Source organism: Pelmatolapia mariae, linkage group LG9, assembly GCF_036321145.2.
Source record: "Pelmatolapia mariae isolate MD_Pm_ZW linkage group LG9, Pm_UMD_F_2, whole genome shotgun sequence".
NCBI classification, from domain to species: Eukaryota; Metazoa; Chordata; class Actinopteri; order Cichliformes; family Cichlidae; genus Pelmatolapia; species Pelmatolapia mariae.
This window is the reverse complement of record NC_086235.1, coordinates 32,272,667-32,280,012: the sequence shown is the minus strand read 5'-3', so window position 1 is coordinate 32,280,012 and position 7,346 is coordinate 32,272,667. Positions and strand designations below refer to the sequence as shown.

The window sequence follows — 7,346 nt, the reverse complement described above, 5'->3', positions numbered from 1 at the left end:
ACTGTCCTTGTGATGGGCCGTTCCCAACACAAGCCTGGGGTCTCAAACCACCAGGATTTTTCCCGACGGTGGATTTTAATTACCGTCCCTGTGCTGGACAAAACAAAACCCGAACACAGGCCTGGGGTCTCAAACCACCAGGATTTTCCCTCCGGAGACTTGAACTCCGGAGTCGGCAGGCGTTCCCCTTGGCTAGACACAAAACTCTCTCGTGACTTGTATAAATGGTAGATACAGCTCACCGTTCTGCAGGAGTTTCCCCTCGATTCGTCAAGGTGATCTCGGTGGTCGCTGAAACACAGGCTCCGCAACTCTGCCTTTCTCTTTGCTTTAAACAGCTGGCAGGACCGAAGCGTTTTGCTACCTCGGGGTGATCAGCCGTCCCAGAGCCGTCCTTCAGCGAGAACACTGGATCACCCTGCTCACAGCGCCAAACTGTTGTGGAAATTTCTTAACAAAGCCTGCAGACACGATGAGCGGTTAAAACCCAAAACTTTATTTCCCATGCATGAGGAGAGACGTCAGTCAGGGGGCACTGAAAGTAGTCTCTGACAATGAACAATTCAAGTTCCTTTTATACACAGTCGCAGAACAAAAGGCTTTTACAGTTGCAGTTCACACCTTGGCTCTAAACAGAAAGACCCTCTATCACTTGTGTGAATCTCCCCCACTCTGGGGTCAAGTCTTCCTGTGTGAGCTCCTGGCTGCCGCCTCCTCGGAGACATTCACCAGTTCCTCACTGTCTGTCTCCCAGCGTGAATGAGGTGTGAACCAGACATACTAAACTAAGTAACATGAAAGCAAGACAATACTGTTAAGAGTCTGGGCTTGGCATATCTAGGTCAGCTAAATTGGCTGCACCTGCTGTAATCAGCACTTACACACACAGACACAGAGAGAAGTATGAGTTTTCTTCAGTGTATTTCTTACATTCAGGATTCCCCTCGAACAAATGGCCATAATTTCCTAACCGTAGGGGCTAGAACACTCATTCTGACACCGTTTTGTTCAGAAGAGATGGGGGAATCTGCAGGTCTTCATAATTCAGAGATAAAATATAAATTATTGAAGATATATGACGTGTAATACACTGTAACTGAGTAGAGGCAAAGCAAAACTGCCTTGACTTGCCCTCAAACAACGTTTTGTAACTCTAAATCGATATGGAGCATCAAAATCATTCTTTCACTGTAAGAAACAGCAGGCTTTGGTGAACAGTCATGGAAATTTTCAGGTCTGTGTGGAAATCCATCAAAAAGATCTGACGAGAGAAAAAAGTGCCTCATTTCCAGAGTTTGAAATCTGAAGAAATCTGAGGGAGGGACAAATTTCCTACCCTCAAATAAGTGTAATTCATGGCCAAACGGTAATAGGTGAGAAAAAAATTCTTGAATTGTGAGCATCAGGAGTGTCTGAAGATATATTTGCACAAGCCTCATGTCTCCACTTTGTTTCGTTAAGGAGATATGACAATTTGAAAATGCCTCTCATTAGAGAAATCCAGCGGTGATTTTGAACAAACTCTCCATTGACTTTCTGTGGAGACTGTTCAGACTTTGTGTTGCTCTGAGGAGATTTGCAAAACATCTGTAGGTCCCACAACAATGATAGTGACATTTTCTGAAAGCCAGCAAAAATACCTACGTTTTGATGTATAATTTGTGGGGGTTGAGTGGAAATTGAGCGATTAGCAAGAAGTTGTTCAGACATGAAGAGAAAATTCAGAAAGGACAAGTGCACACTCTGAGTTAATTGCATAGCAACCATAACAACGCATGTATTTTCTGAAAAATCACAATTTTGCAACTGAAAACTTGAAGAGGTATAAAATTAAAATGGTAGAAGATCTGAAAAAGCTGAATCATACAGGAATAGCCCAATAATCTGAGAACATTTTAAAGTTTGAATGGAGTTTCTAGGTGAAAGTATGAGGAAGTAGTTAAGTTTCAAAAACAAGCAAGTTTTAGCAGAATTTCTGAAGATTTCCATTCATTTCAATGGGACAAATTAAAGGAAAAAAGTGTAATATTTTAAAAAGTATAATAGTAATAAACACCAAAAGTCATAGCGATCATTAGCAGAAATAGCAGAACAGTATAGAGTTTGAACGGAGAAAATCGGCTGAAAACTGAGGGAGTAGTTAAGCGCCAAAAAACGTACGGAAGCAACTAGAATAAAGTAGAATAAAGAACTAGAAAAAATTGCATTTCCTGCGAAAATGCTGTGTGGATGCCTTTATGCTGCCTTTATGCTGAAAAGAGATGGAGAGACTGACAATTATGGTGGAATGAGCAGAAGCTGCTGAGGATTGTCCTGATAACACATAAAAGCGCAGAAAATTTCGCAGAAAAGAGGTAAATAAGCAGAATTTCTGCAGAAAAGATGCAAAGAAGCAGAACATTGCGCTGAAAAGAGGTGAATCAGCACAATTTCTGCTGAAAAGAGGCAGAACAACCTGGTTCTGCTCAAATTCACCAATCAGAGGTTCTGCTTCTGTCTGCTTCATCAGGCTGTGTACTTGTATATATTTCTACAAATTTATTGTGCTGATAAGAGGTGAAAAGGCTGAAAATTTTGCAGAAAAGAGATGAATCAGCAGAATTTCTGCAGAAAAGAGGCAAAGAAGCAGAACGTTACGCTGAAAAGAGGTGAATAAGCAGAATTTCTGCTGAAAAGTGGCAAAGAAGCAGAACGTTGCGCTGAAAAGAGGTGAATGAGCAGAATTTCTGCTGAAAAGAGGCAGAATTTCTGCTGAAAAGAGGCAGAAGCTTCTGTATGTAGAAAAAGAAACACGATGAACCATGTGTGAAATAAATAAAGAAATGAAATGAAAGAATAACGTGATTCTGCTCAAATTCACCAATCAGAGTTCCTGCCCCAGATAGCAAGACGACATTGAATCTATGTTGATTTTTCATCCGAACCGTCGTATATGGTCGGGGTTGAAATGCCAATGTTGTAACAACATTGAAATACTGTGGTAAACCGACGGTCTTACTATAGAGACGTTGTAACGATGTTGATTCACCGTTGTTTTTTTGTCATTGTTGTGGAAATTTCTTAACAAAGCCTGCAGACACGATGAGCGGTTAAAACCCAAAACTTTATTTCCCATGCATGAGGAGAGACGTCAGTCAGGGGGCACTGAAAGTAGTCTCTGACAATGAACAATTCAAGTTCCTTTTATACACAGTCGCAGAACAAAAGGCTTTTACAGTTGCAGTTCACACCTTGGCTCTAAACAGAAAGACCCTCTATCACTTGTGTGAATCTCCCCCACTCTGGGGTCAAGTCTTCCTGTGTGAGCTCCTGGCTGCCGCCTCCTCGGAGACATTCACCAGTTCCTCACTGTCTGTCTCCCAGCGTGAATGAGGTGTGAACCAGACATACTAAACTAAGTAACATGAAAGCAAGACAATACATTAAAGAGACAATACACTAAAGAGAAATCCCACAACATCATTGATATTTGATCTATTTATAGTCGACCAGGTGACAACAACAACGTCGAGAAAACGTCTATTTATAGTTGACGATCATTCGGCTCCGGTCACCATCAAAAACCATCGATTTGTAGTTGAGCATTAAATTGCATTGCAACTGATCGGGTATAAAGTACCAGAGAAAGTAGATTTATTGTTCATTTGTTATCAATGACTTGGTGTGGTTCACCAGCTTTAAAAAAATCGTGTCTACGTGCAATTTATGTATAGTTGACGGGGAAATTAAAGCAGCGATCACTTGGACTATTCCGCAGCACCCCTCTCACATTGGTACACCCCCCCCCCCCTCCCCCGGTATTCATTGTCTTCTACAGTAGAGCGGGACATTTGATTTACTCTCAGCGGAATTGACCGGAGAAGGCATCAGTTCATGCACTGCACTGGCCCGCACCACGATTAGTATAAGGTAAGAATGAATGATTTTTTTTTCCTACTCGGTATTTCCATGTTTGCATTTGAATAACAGTAAAAAAAAACTTGTTAATGTTGTACATTAACGAGTTTTTTAAATTGTGTCTACTTCTTACAATCTGGCAACAAATAAATTGCACTGCGAACAAAGTATATCAACAAAGAAAACATTTTTGTTTCATAATTTCTTCGTTATATTCCCTTACAAAGCTAGCTTTAACGCTTCGAGGTTTCCTTTGTTCTTGCCGTCGCCTCAGCGCTTGACCCAGACTTTCGCTCTGTAGTTGCTTAGTACTACAAAAAATTCTAAATCTGTGATATATGATTGATAAACATAAAGTTAACTGTATAAACGTGTTCAATGACTTTGTTACTTTTGATGACTGGAGAGCACTCGCTTCAATTCGCACACGAAAACTTTAGACTCAGTTTGAAAGCTCACGCAGCATGCGTGACTGTACGTTGCACGCTCAACTAACTTTACGTTGCACGCGTACATGACTTTCCGTTTGTGCCTTGAATAATGAATAAGGCTACGTCCACACGTACCAGCGTATTTTTGAAACCGCTGATTTTTCTATGCGTTTGCACCTTTTGTCCACACGTAATGTATGTCTGGCCGTACATTGTGTTTGTATTTCCAGGCACATTTCACGAAGCAGAACGCAGTCTTCAGAGATATCCACGTGAACGCTGTGATACGTCTGACCTTCAGTCCGAAGAAGAAACCCAGACCGGTCTTAAAAGAAAGCACAAGTAAAACCTTTTTATTCACAAACATATCTTTGATTGTTAAGAATTTATGATCTTGTCTTTTATACATATCTGTGGTGCTTGCATACTGCAATATCGCCACATAATATAGTCCAAAAAGTGGAAGTTTGTAAACTTTTTAAAAATGCAAAGCCGTGTACACTTGTGCACTTCAAAAATTCATTGTATACTGTACCTTCTTGCACGTCTCTGTTTCCTGTGTGTGTTGTTAGAAATCAAACTAACTTTAGGAAACAATATGCCAAAAGCATATTTACAATTACTTAAGACCGTTTTTAATTTATTTTCTTTAGACCAAATCCCCTGTACACATATACGGACTCAGAGGATGAGCAGCCTACAAAAAAACGGTTTCCCCAGGCCCCTCGAGTGAAAATACCAGGTAATAAAATACTGTCTAGTGTCTGTGTACATATCTGTGTCTGACACAAGGAAACTTTTTTGACAAGTTGTCTGTATTCTTAAATACTTAAAAAATTATCTTTTTCTAAACAGCCCTCATCACTCCGCAGTCTGCCCCCCAGCCCACTGATAGCAACCATCATAATGCCCCACCCAGCTTCCGGCACCTTTCGCCACTCCGGCACAAACCGACACAGCTTTGCGATCTCGCCAGCATGCAGAGTCTGATGTCTTCCCTATAGATGGTATGCTTTTAAAAAAGCTTTAAAGCTGCATCACAATGTCATTGTACTCTTATCTAAAAAGAAAACCCAATTTATACTCCTGAATGTCATCTTGTTGTGATTTTTTTTTCTCTGTAGATTCCAGAGACTCTGTGAGGCCACTATTACAAGGCAAGTTTGAAAATCTTGGAATTTCACAGTTTACATGGTATAACAAATATATGTGACAGGCAAAAACTAGTAAACACTTTTAGCAGTTACAAGAACTAACAAATGAATATCCAACAAAAGTGAATAGAAATACATTGCACTGCCAATACTTTGGTTTATTCTTTGTATGACTTGAAAATCAGGCTTTAGGGAAAACCAAATGACATGTTTCTATCATCAATTACATGAAGTAAACACACAAGCACTTGCATACACATTTAAGACATGAGACACGCTAATTCCATCTCATAAAATGTGTCTATAGGTGAGACGCTTTGCGTTGATTGGTGCTGCTGGACCACACTGGAGGTGCGAGTCCGCTGTGTAATGGTTTATGCCATTACAAAGGAGCTGGCCTCTGTACTCAACTGGGCAGGGGAAAAAATACCAAGGACCAGACAAAGCAAAAAAGGGCATTTAAAGAGACAGCGCTGTGTAGATGCATATTTGGTAAGTTTTAACATTTATTGTAGTTTTATGAGCCTAAAGTGAACAATAAAGGGATCAATTGATGTGCTGGGTGCATTTCACATTTCCTATGTCTGTTTTTTGCTATATTACCTTGTCTTGGTGCTGCTGGACCACACTGGAGGTGCGAGTCCGCTGTGTAATGGTTTATGCCATTACAAAGGAGCTGGCCTCTGTACTCAACTGGGCAGGGGAAAAAATACCAAGGACCAGACAAAGCAAAAAAGGGCATTTAAAGAGACAGCGCTGTGTAGATGCATATTTGGTAAGTTTTAACATTTATTGTAGTTTTATGAGCCTAAAGTGAACAATAAAGGGATCAATTGATGTGCTGGGTGCATTTCACATTTCCTATGTCTGTTTTTTGCTATATTACCTTGTCTTTCTTAATAACAAGACTTTCATGTCCGGTTAATCTGGAGATGGAGTCTTTGGTCTTCGGCTTGTTTTGTCCTCGGGTTGTACACTTTGTACAGCCCGAGGACCCCATGTTTTCTTTTTCTTTTTTTTTTTTAAAGGATACACGGCACACCATGCTAAGACATATCACATTTTCAGCTTATAGCTCTTTGGGAATCAAATGCGGCAGTTTGCTGATTTCTGCCTGGTGACTTTCATGTTTATCAGCCTAGGAGTTTACATACTTTCTCCCTGCTGAAGACAATTAACAAGAGCTTATTCATGTGCTCTAATTCCCTTTTTTTTTTGTGTGTGTGTGTGTGTCTATTTTTTGTCCTAGATGGCCTGGCGCAGCAGGTAGGGGCGAACTCTGTCTGAGTTGGTCTTTGCTCAAGCAGTCCAGAAATGGCTCAGATATGCTCCAGATCGAACGGGTGGCGCGGGAAGCACATCATCCATCCCCATCCCGGAGTAAATAATAAAAAGTGACGTGAAACATAGAAATGTAAATAGGAAACTTTGTCTTTTAATAAAGTATTTTGCAAATGATACATGTCTATTGACCTTTTTTGGTTTTTTTCAATAAAAAGCAACTGTGCGAAAGAGGTGGAAAATCAATACCATATCTCAACAGTGTTTCAATGTCAACAGTGTTAGAAAATATAACGTCGAATCAATGTCAGGTTTCAACATTGATTCAACATCAAAACCTGACGTTGTTTCAACGTTAAAAATGGGTGCAAGAGTGATGTTGGGTCAACGTCACACTTCAACGTTGCTTCAATGACGTCGCCTGATATTGACTCAACATTGTTTCAATGTTTCCTTGCTATCTGGGGCCTCTGTCTGCTGTCTGGGTACTTGTATGTATTTCGGTCCATATTAGAAAAGCTGCTAAAATTATAAAACTTTGCAAAATTGTAATAAATGATCAATATAAATTACAGGTCTGTGA

General features: G+C 40.3%; 1 long non-coding RNA gene across 1 annotated transcript; it reads left to right on the top strand.

The window, feature by feature from the left end:
- Positions 1–4,981: 4,981 nt before the first annotated feature.
- LOC134635108 (uncharacterized) lies at positions 4,982–5,968 on the top strand. Its single transcript, XR_010094935.2, has 4 exons — positions 4,982–5,070; positions 5,184–5,335; positions 5,453–5,485; positions 5,790–5,968. It is a non-coding gene; the product is annotated as an uncharacterized LOC134635108 (long non-coding RNA).
- The last annotated feature ends 1,378 nt before the right edge of the window (positions 5,969–7,346 follow it).